The sequence below is a fragment of the Triticum aestivum genome, chromosome 2D (genome assembly GCF_018294505.1).
Source record: "Triticum aestivum cultivar Chinese Spring chromosome 2D, IWGSC CS RefSeq v2.1, whole genome shotgun sequence".
NCBI classification, from domain to species: Eukaryota; Viridiplantae; Streptophyta; class Magnoliopsida; order Poales; family Poaceae; genus Triticum; species Triticum aestivum.
The window spans coordinates 598,069,634-598,082,668 of NC_057799.1; the positions used below are offsets into that span (position 1 = coordinate 598,069,634).

At 46.6% G+C, this 13,035-nt stretch overlaps 1 pseudogene; it reads right to left on the reverse strand.

Annotated features, from left to right (window-relative positions):
* Nucleotides 1-11,601: 11,601 nt before the first annotated feature.
* LOC123056012 (uncharacterized) lies at nucleotides 11,602-12,833 on the reverse strand (annotated as a pseudogene).
* Nucleotides 12,834-13,035: the final 202 nt, after the last annotated feature.

The following is a 13,035-nucleotide window of genomic DNA, read 5'->3' on the forward strand; positions in this document are numbered from 1 at the left end:
AACTGGGGGTCGCCGGCAGTCTCAGGGTCTACCGGAAAGAAGTAACGGAGGGGGAACACAATAAATAACAGAGCAATCAAATGTAACACAAAGCAAGACGCAGCAATACGTTGTGCTAGGGGTGGCCTAACACATGGATAGGTGATACCGGCGAAGGGGGGGGGACTTCCGGGAAAGTATCCCCGGCGTTTTGCGTTTTCGGACAAATGAACCGGAGGTGAAATGTTGCAGGTTCACTATGCTAAGGACGCATGGCAGACGAACGGGCTGCGTATCTGGATTCGTCTCGTCGTTCTGAGCAACTTTCATATATAAAGTTTTTGGATCCGAGCTACGTTTAATTTTATATGAATTTTCAAAAGTTTAAAATAAATTCTAAAATTATTTTAATTATTTAATTTCGAATTAAATTGAACAAATGATAATTGTACACGGGAATTCCTACCCAGTGTGTAAGACAAGTGGGGCAGTGTACAAAGTTGACCCGGTCAACATTGACTAGTCAAAGTTAATAGTACGGGGTCCCACATGTTAGTGTCTTAATAATTTTTAAAGGATTTATCTAATCTAATTAGGTGGGACCCATTTGCCATATGCTAATAGGCTTAGTTAGCATTAAATTAATACTACTAAACTAAACCTACTACTAGTAGTAAACAAGGGCTGGCCGTTCGTGCGAGAGACACAGCCAGCGCTGTGCTCACACACGCACACAACCACGGCGGCCAGAGTCGGCCGGCGCTAGGAGGCAGGAGGCTGGGAGCAACGACCGGCAGCTAGCGCAGGGAGCGGCGGCCGACGGCGAGCGGCACGCGGACACCGGCGGCAGTGGCGCAGCAGGTGGGAGCAGCATCAGTAAGTAGCAGAGCAAGCAGCAGTAGTAAGCAGTCAAACGCAGCAGAGCTTCAGCGGCAGCAGCGGCAAGAGTTCGACGAAGGCGAGGCTGCGGCTCGAGTACGAGCACCGCGGGAGGTTCGAGCTGCGGTTTGGTCCTACGGCGAGCTGACGCTCGCGCGGATGCGCTGGAGGTATCGGGAGAGCGCGTGGTGCTATGTAGCGACGACGGCGATGGGCGAGGCGGCGGCCGGAGCACGGTTCGGAAGCAATCGCCGTTTTGCGAGGCAAGAGGCCAAAGCAACGGCACGGGCGGCCTCACGGGAATGTCCCAAGCACGTGGATGTGCTCTTCTGGCCCTGGATACGAACGACTGCGACGGGGCGAGCTCCACGACGGAGAAAAGCTACGGAGATGGCGGCGCTACTACTAGCGGGCGAGTCCAAGGGGGATGGGTGAGGGGGAAAGCAGAGCGGCGGCTCACCGAGTGGCACACGGCGGCCGGCGGGGGCTTAGGAGCTGCCGGGGCGACGAATTCGATGGAGCTCGCCGGCGGTGGTCCGAGGAAGAGGAAGAAGAGGGCGGCGTCGAGGCGGCTCGTCAGCTTCAATCCAGGGGCGCAGGTGACGGAGGAGAGGGCGGCGATCCTCCTGGACCGTTCGAGGGCGGCGAGAAGGCCACGGTGGCCACGCCGGCGTCGAGGCAATGGCGACGATGGCTCCCTGTTGCGGTGGAAGGAGAGAGGGAGAGGTGGATCTGGGCGAGGGGAAGTGGATAGAGTTGCCAGGGGTGTCGAGGGCGAGGCCCTTATCCATCCATGGGCTCCTGTAGCGGCGCGGACGGCAAGCTGGCTTGGCGGGGACGAGCGAGCGCGGGCACGGTCGGAGGAGCAGTAGGAAGGAGGGAGACAGGGGGTATTGCAGGCTGGGCCGGTGTGCTGGTCGGCTGGGCTGTTTGGCCCAGTTGGCTAGGGGGGTGTCCTCTTTTCTATTTATTTTTTTCTTTTAACTTTTCTGTTCTCTTTTTAATCTCCGCTCGGTATTTATTTGGCCAACAAAAGAATTTAGTTGCATATGAAACCTGTCGCACAAATACTTGGTAATATTCTGCTGCTGTTCCCCAAGTTTGAGATTATTTTGAAATGTTTAAAATTTGGTTTGAATGTAAATGGTCCACTTAAGTGTTGTTGGTCTAATTTAAAAATAGGTTAATGGCATTTTATGAACTCATTAATGTTGGTCCCTGCATGACAATTTAGTAGTGATTATTTGCAACCAAAATAACATTTTAGTTTTAATGTTTGAAGGCTTTTGATGTTTGCCTTTATTTTGAATTTGAATTTTGAATCGGTTTCGAATTAATGCGAGATTATCAACAGTAACCGAGGTGACGTGGCATCATTAGCGGAGGTTCACTGTAGCTTAATTATCCGGGCGTCACAATTCTCCTCCACTACAAGAAATCTCGTCCCGAGATTTAAGAGGAAGAGTAAGGGGAAAAGTTCTGGTTACGGAATTCTAACGAATCTCCTCGGTCTTGGTTTCTCTTCTCGAAGAAGTTGATCCGTTACGTTGATGTCTTCATTTTTTCTACTTAAAGTAATCATGATGAAGCTGGCATCCTTTCTTCGGGAACTCCATTGTACTTACGAAGGACAAGGGGTAACTTCGGAATAACAGACCTCTGAACGGTTGACTATCTGGTTGATAACATCGGGGAAGGTGGTGGAAAGTAACTCTCGAATGGAAATTTAATACAATATCGAGAGCAAAGTAAGGAGGTATCGTGGGGAAGTTTCGAGCGGGCAGGCAATCATTCGATGCCTGAAGGGTTCAGAGCAACGGGAATAAGTATTGTGTCTGATACCAAAATTGATGATCTCACGAAAGGTGGCACGTGAATTACATACGAAGCCAATCGTGAGGAATAACCTTGGGAACAGGGGGTGTACAAGAGAGTCAGGTTTCGATCCTGTGGAACTGTGGGTTATGGGCCCACCCTGTGGATTAAAAGTAGGAGGAATGGTAACATCTTGCACGGTCATGGTAGCAAGGCATGTCAGAGGGTAGCCTGTCAGTTTTGTTGGCAACAACGTTGGTACCAAGGGCGAGGGACGAAGAGAACCATTTTCCTGCTCGTTGGAACGAGGCGGACCAATAGGCAAGGTTCTCGTCCATCGGTGATTACCGGAATGTCATCAACAATAGTAACAGGGCCTTACTGACAGAGTGGTGCAACAAGGTGCTTCCCTAAGCAGGGAATTATCACTGCTCAGCTAAGTCAGATTACAAGAAACGTTAATCCAAACAATGGAAAGGAAAATGTGATTATCAGATTAAACAGAACAATGGAAAGGAAAATGTGTTAAAACACATATTTCAGGGGTATAACCTTCCCAAAGGCAAGCAGAGCATGATATCCATGAGAGGATATAATGTAGAAAACCCTTTAGGAAAGGGGAGAGAAATTTCATGACATTACCCGTACAACGGTGTTTGGATAATTGAGCAAGAAACATTTAGCATTGGGCTTCAAATGTTCTTGTTGAAAATCGAAGTACCATAGACATGCTTCGAGATAGCATTGACATGGTCAACAGGTGAAGATCAGACTTTGGAAACAAAAAGGATCCATCAGGAACAACTTATAGAATAAGTCTTACAATTTCCTCATGGAAGAATGGGTAACCTTGCTGAAAGGAAAGCTTATAACAATAGGTCCTCCGGCCAGGTGTGTTTGGCATGTCATCACCTTACCGGGTCATAAATAGGCCAATGTTATAACTCTTGGAAATATGTTCCAACCATCATATCTGACCGAGATTCAGATCTGATTGGTGTCAGGATAACTCAGACTCAGGATGCCTGAGAAGAAAGGTGCAACACAAATTGTCGAAACGACATCGAAGATTCTCGGGAGATGAACTATGGAAGCGAGTTCCGAACAAGGGTTCATCATTACATCAAGGAGAGGTAAGGAGGTGACTGATTGACTCATCGACAATCCATTGAGATTTCCAAAAGATGGATTTCCCCCACTATGTGAACAAGGAGATAACATTAGCTAGATCAAATGACTTAATGATGTATGCTCGAGGAAAACATACACAGTTAAACATTGGTCGAAATGTGCACCCGAAATATGGGCTAGGTAGCACAATCAATGTTCGAAAGATGATTCATTAAGCCATAGACGTAGAATGAAACTATAGACCAATAACTTCAAAGCAATAGGGTTGCTAGAAGTTTAGAATTTACACATCACAGACCATTTGTCGGTATTCCTTTTAGAAACAACACGGGGACCAAGAAAGAATGGTGATGGGGAGAAGTATCACTGTACCAAGATGTCATACGAGGTGGTGAAATTCTTACGACATTCTTGACATAAAAGATGGTAATACTCCAAGGTAGAACATATCATAAGCTAGATAGCAAGGAAATCAAGGTACAACACAAAACACGAACAAGTTTGTGTTGAATGGAAGGCAATAAAATGGTCGATGATAAAACAAATCATCGAGGGCAAGGATGGTATTTCTCATCCAGAATTCGATAGATATCTTGGAAGAGCTCAGAATGTTGATGATGTTCACGACACATTTGTAGCGAGAATTTATGAAGAGGTAATCGATCGGCGATGACATCAAGTCAAAGGAATGATGAAGCGAAAAGTTATTGGAACCAGGGGTACGACACAAACTCGAAATCAAGCTTGCTGTTCAAGGCGAAATGATATGACGAGGAAAATCGACGTAAGCTTAGCTCATCGTCGAAAGTGGTGCTCCGGGAATAAAGACCAGGTAGCACAGTTAAAATCGGCACGATAATGATGTAGCCAATCAGGCGCGGAATGTCGTGATCGGGTACAAACTCATAAGTAAAGAAGATTACTAAGAGTTGTTTAATCGCAGTGCGGACTCGATTCAATTATCGGTGGTTTTGAGTGTTTAAAAACTCGAAGCCCGTGAAAATTTGGAATCAATGAGAATGTAGCACTTGATGGAGAACTCATAATAAGTTATGCAGTTCCGTGATAATCTCGAGATACCAGGGGGGTAATACTCGACGACAAACCAAAGTAGAGGTTGGACTGGGGTATTGCTCTGCAGAAGACAAGTGCCTAACTTGTCCGAGAAATGGTGTTTAAAGGAGAACATGGTCGGAACCACGATTGCAAAAGGCCAGATCCCAGATATAAGATGAAATTATACCAAGGGAATAATTAATTTAAGAAAAGCTTTAATGATAAGATCTACATCGTGTCCATGGGCATGAACGCAAAGTTCAAGGTCGACTCCCACTTCTTCAATGTATAACCTTACATTCACTTCTCGCGTTCGATGAAGTTGTAGTGTTGAAATTTTATTTGGCAAAATACCAGAAGAGTATGACTCGTGAAAACTTTCGAGTTCACACATATTAAGGAAGGCATAGGTTCAAGCCATCAGGGCTTCTTAGAACATATACCACGAACTTCAGAAGTAAATAACACAAGCTCAAAAGTAGAGCATGGTTGACAAAGCAGAAGATACAATTTACCAAAGGCATTATATACCCATGGAAAGGCTCACAAGGTTATTCAATATGAAGGACACTGTCGGATAAAATCCAACAAAGGAACCGATGGTCCACAAGGGATCTGATGTGAGCATCGGTACTCAACCAGAGGAAGAAGAATGCAAGGAGATCTGATTATAAAAACAACTGACTAACTCAAAGTTCAAATGCAAAAGAATTATGATTTCCAAATCAGGGGGTCAGAAGCTATGCTCTGATCAAGGATGGATAAGTTGAGTAGGCTTAGGGGTACAATTGACAATAATTTGATTAGTCGAGAACCAGCTCCTGTTCAAATGACATCTGAGCCGGAAGGATGAATTCTAGGATATGATTGAGGATTGCGAGCATTCGCAACAAATTGAATCAACGGACTCAAAATGATAATGACAAGAGATGCTAATAAGATTACGAGACTTATGGGATTAATCATAATGCAAGCAAACAAGAATTTCAAGAGCAATAGGCTCCTGAGGATTTTCGGAAGATCGAATAGTATTTTGAAGACTATGGTGGAATACTTGAATCAACTGGGGATGAGCGGATACTCGGTAAGTGCGAGAATTATCCGTAGGGGTATTCAGGTGACAAAGAACAGCAAGGCAGTAAGCTCAAAGGATTCTCGGAACAACAGAGAGAATTTCGGGGTATCTTGTAATAACAGATCAACTGGGAAACATTGTATGAGTGGCGAGTATATGTGGTTATCCATAGGAGTTTATCGTTGAAAGGGGATTGCAAAAGCGATGAACACAAGTTCTCGGGTTATCAGCGGAGAGTATCTTCAGGGTCTTCACGTGCAACAGACGATCATCAGTAATAAGGGGCTCTCCGGGTGAAAGTGATAACGAGATCCTAATGTTAGATTTAGCAAAATTCAATTAACCCGAATAGAAGAGATGTCAGAGTCCCAGAGTATAGGTTGAGGAATAAAAGATCCTACTACCACCCAATGGCGACGTGGGCCCGTAAGCCACACAGCCATGTTAGTAAAACAGTTTTCACCGTCTAGACTCAACTTCGGCCAAGGAGTTGGAAAGGGGGATTCCTACAGGCAGCTGGCTCTGATACCAACTTGTGACGCCCCCGGTTTGACCGTACACTAATCATGCACGCAAATGTGTACGATCAAGATCAGGGACTCACGGGAAGGTATCACAACACAACTCTACAACATAAATAAGTCATTCAAGCATCATAATACAAGCCAGGGGCCTCGAGGGCTCGAATACAATTGCTTGATCATAGACGAGTCAGCGGAAGTAACAATATCTGAGTACAGACACAAGTTAAACAAGTTTTCCTTAAGAAGGCTAGCACAAAAGTAGCAACGATCGAAAAGGCAAGGCCTCCTGCCTGGGACCTCATAACTACTCCTCGAAGCCGAACTCCACGTAGAATCATCCTCGGGATCTCTAGCTCCTGGACTCCAGCATCTGGTTGCGACAATCAGGTATAGAAAGGGGAAAAGAGGGACAAAAGCAACCGTGAGTACTCATCCAAAGTACTCGCAAGCAAGGAGCTACACTACATATGCATGTGTATAAGTGTAAAGGGGCCATATCAGTGGGCTGAACTGCAGAATGCCAGAATAAGAGGGGGATAGCTAATCCTGTCGAAGACTACGCTTCTGGCAGCCTCCATCTTGCAGCATGTAGAAGAGAGTAGATTGAAGTCCTCCAACTAGCATCGCATAGCATAATCCTACCCGGCGATCCCCTCCTCGTCGCCCTGTTAGAGAGCGATCACCGGGTTGTATCTGGCACTTGGAAGGGTGTATTTTATTCAGTATCCGGTTCTAGTTGTCATAAGGTCAAGGTACAACTCCGGGTCGTCCTTTTACCGAGGGACACGGCTATTCGAATAGATAAACTTCCCTGCAGGGGTGCACCACATAACCCAACACGCTCGATCCCATTTGGCCGGACACACTTTCCTGGGTCATGCCCGGCCTCGGAAGATCAACACGTCGCAGCCCCACCTAAGCACAACAGAGAGGTCAGCACGCCGGTCTAACCCTATGCGCGCAGGGATCTGGGCCCATCGCCCTATGCACACCTGCACGTTGCGTACGCGGCCGGAAGCAGACCTAGCCTAGTGGCGTTCCAGTCCAATCCGGCGCGCGCCACTCAGTCGCTGACGTCACGAAGGCTTCGGCTGATACCACGACGCCGGGATACCCATAACTACTCCCGCGTAGATGGTTAGTGCGTACAGACCAAATGGCCAGACTCAGATCAAATACCCAGAACTCGTTAAGCGTGTTAAGTATCCGCGAACGCCGACCAGGGCCAGGCCCACCTCTCTCCTGGGTGGTCTCAACCTCCCCTGTCGCTCCGCCACAAAGCAACAGTCAGGGGCCGTCAGGAACCCAGGCCCACCTCTACCGGGGTGGAGCCACCTGTCCTTTCAGCCCCCTCATCAGAATCACTTGCGGGTACTCAACGAGCCGACCCGACTTTAGTCACCACATGTGTCATGTATATAATGCATATAGTATATACCCGTGATCACCTCCCAAAGTGATCACGGCCCAGTAGTATAGCATGGCAGACGGACAAGAGTGTAGGGCCACTGATGGAACACTAGCATCCTATACTAAGCAGTAGGATAGCAGGTAAGGGTAACAACTGTAGCAACAATGACAGGCTATGCATCAGGATAGGATTAACGGAAAGCAGTAACATGCTACACTACTCTAATGCAAGCAGTATAGAGAAGAATAGGCGATATCTGGTGATCAAGGAGGGGGCTTGCCTGGTTGCTCTGGCAAGTAGGGGGGGTCGTCAACACTGTAGTCGAACTGGGGGTCGCCGGCAGTCTCAGGGTCTACCGGAAAGAAGTAACGGAGGGGGAACACAATAAATAACAGAGCAATCAAATGTAACACAAAGCAAGACGCAGCAATACGTTGTGCTAGGGGTGGCCTAACACATGGATAGGTGATACCGGCGAAGGGGGGGGGACTTCCGGGAAAGTATCCCCGGCGTTTCGCGTTTTCGGACAGATGAACCGGAGGTGAAATGTTGCAGGTTCACTATGCTAAGGACGCGTGGCAGACGAACGGGCTGCGTATCCGGATTCGTCTCGTCGTTCTGAGCAACTTTCATATATAAAGTTTTTGGATCCGAGCTACGTTTAATTTTATATGAATTTTCAAAAGTTTAAAATAAATTCTGAAATTATTTTAATTATTTAATTTCGAATTAAATTGAACAAATGATAATTGTACACGGGAATTCCTACCCAGTGTGTAAGACAAGTGGGGCAGTGTACAAAGTTGACCCGGTCAACATTGACTAGTCAAAGTTAATAGTACGGGGTCCCACATGTTAGTGTCTTAATAATTTCTAAAGGATTTATCTAATCTAATTAGGTGGGACCCATTTGCCATATGCTAATAGGCTTAATTAGCATTAAATTAATACTACTAAACTAAACCTACTACTAGTAGTAAACAAGGGCTGGCCGTTCGTGCGAGAGACACAGCCAGCGCTGTGCTCACACACGCACACAACCACGGCGGCCAGAGTCGGCCGGCGCTAGGAGGCAGGAGGCTGGGAGCAACGACCGGCGGCTAGCGCAGGGAGCGGCGGCCGACGGCGAGCGGCACGCGGACACCGGCGGCAGTGGCGCAGCAGGCGGGAGCAGCATCAGTAAGTAGCAGAGCAAGCAGCAGTAGTAAGCAGTCAAACGCAGCAGAGCTTCAGCGGCAGCAGCGGCAAGAGTTCGACGAAGGCGAGGCTGCGGCTCGAGTACGAGCACCGCGGGAGGTTCGAGCTGCGGTTTGGTCCTACGGCGAGCTGACGCTCGCGCGGATGCGCTGGAGGTATCGGGAGAGCGCGTGGTGCTATGTAGCGACGACGGCGATGGGCGAGGCGGCGGCCGGAGCACGGTTCGGAAGCAATCGCAGTTTTGCGAGGCAAGAGGCCAAAGCAACGGCACGGGCGGCCTCACGGGGATGTCCCAAGCACGTGGATGTGCTCTTCTGGCCCTGGATACGAACGACTGCGACGGGGCGAGCTCCACGACGGAGAAAAGCTACAGAGATGGCGGCGCTACTACTAGCGGGCGAGTCCAAGGGGGATGGGTGAGGGGGAAAGCAGAGCGGCGGCTCACCGAGTGGCACACGGCGGCCGGCGGGGGCTTAGGAGTGTCGAGGGCGAGGCCCTTATCCATCCATGGGCTCCTGTAGCGGCGCGGACGGCAAGCTGGCTTGGCGGGGACGAGCGAGCGCGGGCACGGTCGGAGGAGCAGTAGGAAGGAGGGAGAGAGGGGGTATTGCGGGCTGGGCCGGTGTGCTGGTCGGCTGGGTCGTTTGGCCCAGTTGGCTAGGGGGGTGTCCTCTTTTCTATTTATTTTTTTCTTTTAACTTTTCTGTTTTCTTTTTAGTCTCCGCTCGGTATTTATTTGGCCAACAAAAGAATTTAGTTGCATATGAAACCTGTCGCACAAATACTTGGTAATATTTTGCTGTTGTTCCCCAAGTTTGAGATTATTTTGAAATGTTTAAAATTTGGTTTGAATGTAAATGGTCCACTTAAGTGTTGTTGGTCTAATTTAAAAAATAGGTTAATGGCATTTTATTAACTCATTAATGTTGGTCCCTGCATGACAATTTAGTAGTGATTATTTGCAACCAAAATAACATTTTAGTTTTAATGTTTGAAGGCTTTTGATGTTTGCCTTTATTTTGAATTTGAATTTTGAATCGGTTTCTAATTAATGCGAGATTATCAACAGTAACCGAGGTGACGTGGCATCATTAGCGGATGTTCACTGTAGCTTAATTATCTGGGCGTCACAAATGCCCCCCTTTAGTCCCGGTTGGTGGCACCAACCGGGACCAAAGGCCTTGTGCTGCCCCGCGTCAAAAGTTTAGTCCCACCTCGCTAGTTGAGAGAGCTCGAGAGTGGTTTATAAGCGCTGCTGCGCCCACCCTCTCGAGCTCCTCTCAACTGCAGGCTTTCGGGCCTAACTGAATCCTGACCCATGGATGGGTTTCAAGTCGTATTCAGGCCGTGGTGGCCCAGTAGGTGGCATAATTTTTTTCTCTGTTTTTTGTTTTCTCTTTTGCTTTATTTATTTTGTTTTGTTTCTACTCACAACAAAAAACTTATTTATTTTATTCCATTTTGTTTCTAATTACTTATGTATTTTACTTTAATTATTTTATTTTTATTTATTTTACTGCTGCTATTTTTATTTATTTTACTGCTGCTATTTTTATTTAATTTATTAAGGTTTATTATTTTAGTTACTATAGTTTATTTTATTTTATTTTATTAAGGTTTATTTATTTTATTTACTATATAAAATGAACATAGATGCGCCTATAGAGAAAATTCAACCTAAATTCATAATAAATTTTTATGAAATTCAAATAAATTTACTGTGAATTTAGGTCAAATTCCCTGTATAAGGGCATCTATTTTCACTTTGAGAGGAGCTCAACAAGGCAGAGAGGGACGGGCTTATAAACCGGTGTGAGCGCCTTTGGGTTGGCGAGGTGGGACTAAACTCTGACCGCTACTAGGACCAACCCTTTAGTCCCGATTTGTGGTATGAACCGGGACTAAAGGGTGAGCCTCTGGTCCCGGTTCAAGCCACCAACCGGGACCAATGGTGGTGGGCCAGGAGCGAGGCCCATTGGTCCCGATTTGTCCCACCAACCGGGACCAAAGGGGCCGGAAGAACCGGGACCAATGCCCCCACGAGGCCCGGCAGGCCCCTGGCCGCACGAACCGGGACCAATGCTCACATTAGTCCCGGTTCGTGACTGAACCGGGACTAATGTGAATATTGCCCTGTGACCAAAGCCCAGTTTTCTACTAGTGTATTGTTGCCAGCTTTTTAAGAACTGAAAATCAGCAATAACGCAAACCAAGCTATATATCTCTATATCCACGACAGACACATCAACCGGTATCCAAGCAACAAATGCAAGCTGGTACACAGCCGAGAAATAAGATGCTCCTAGAAATGACAAAGTTGGCAGTCGTGACTAGCTCAACAACAAATAGACATAACAATAATATACACGGGCCGTGTCTACACATGTATGTATATGTGTAGGCTAGTCTAGCTTGTATCATAGTGTAGGAACAAGTAGCAGACAAGTTCACGATGGAACAATAGTTCACATGATATTAGAACATCATCAGATGCATGACTTCATTTTCACCAAAGTGAACATGCTAACCTATGTTCAACAAGCGTCTTCCTCGAGTATCATCTTGGGAATACGATATAGTTCATGTGTGTAATAAGGTTCTGCACATCCCATCAGCCCGATATGATGTTGGCTTTCAGCGATGAGAGACCAAGCAACGGTTATCTCCAGTTCACAATCACCAAGGTCACATCTCTCTTGACTTACGCTGCTAGATTGGGGTGTGAAGACAACACTTCCACTCGCTTCTCTAGCATGTACGAGAACTGCCAGCCTTCCGTTTATTTTTACTGAAACAGCTCGCCTTGAGAGCTCTAGATAACCCTCTTCATTCACGGGCATTGTTCCAGCTTGTGAATCAAGCAACAAAACAGGCCTAGATGGGAGACTTCTTTCGGCTCTGTCTTCAGGTAGTGCGAAACAAACAACTTTGATGCCACTTTTCACAAGGCAATGATCCTTTTACAAGTTGGACGCCGAGGATAGTGGCTTGGAGCGACCGTCGAAGATGCTCACAACATAGCTCCAGCATGCAAAGGCCCTTGTGGAGACGCGTAGAAACACTATCACCATAATAACCGTAGTCGTAACATAAGGCTTTACTAATCAATGTCCTATCTTTAGACTCTACGGTGCCCTTTATCATAATTTTTTTTTTTCATTATTGTGAATCCACTCCAATCGAATATTGAATAATCAAATTCTTCAATTCAAATTCAAAGTTTTCGAGATCTTTAAAAAAGTGGATTAATCGGACGAGGACAAAGAGAGAGTCCCATTCTACATGTCAATACTGACAACAATGAAATTTCTAGTAAAAGGAAAATCCGTCGACTTTATAAGTTGTGAGGGTTCAAGTCCCTCTAGCTTTAGGTGGACATCAATCATGACATCGTCCCCGGACATAATCGCACGAGAGGGGCCAGTCAAGTGCAGAAAAGGATCCTGCAAGCATCGTTATTAGCAAACTAACTTGTCAACAAAGATTTTTTTTCTTTTTTTAAAAACTTGCCAACAAAAATGCAAGCAATAAGAAAAAGAAGAAGAGGAAAATAGCCATGTGTTGTGTCGTGCCTCGTGCGTACCTGTTTCGTGAGGATTTGGCAGTCATCCCTTGTGCGGAGGAAGAGAAGGTTGCGACGATGGTCCACGCCATCTCGGGCAGCGACCACACCGTATACCTCGAGTGGCCACTCAAAGTAGAAGCCTTCCGTTTCCGCGACTTTGATGGAGTAGATCTGCATGGTCCTCAAGAATTTAGGACCCATCGGGGTTTGGCCAGTGTGGCCCGGCATATAGTGGGTAAATTGCATAGGGCTAAGTACCGCTGCACACAACCAAGTGCAGTGAACGTGTTAGAAATCTAACATGAACCAAAGAGCACGCCACTAGCAAGCAAACTAACATGCATATTACTCACTTAGGTCTTCGAAGTTGCCAGCCCGGCTGAGTATATTTTCCCAGGATCTA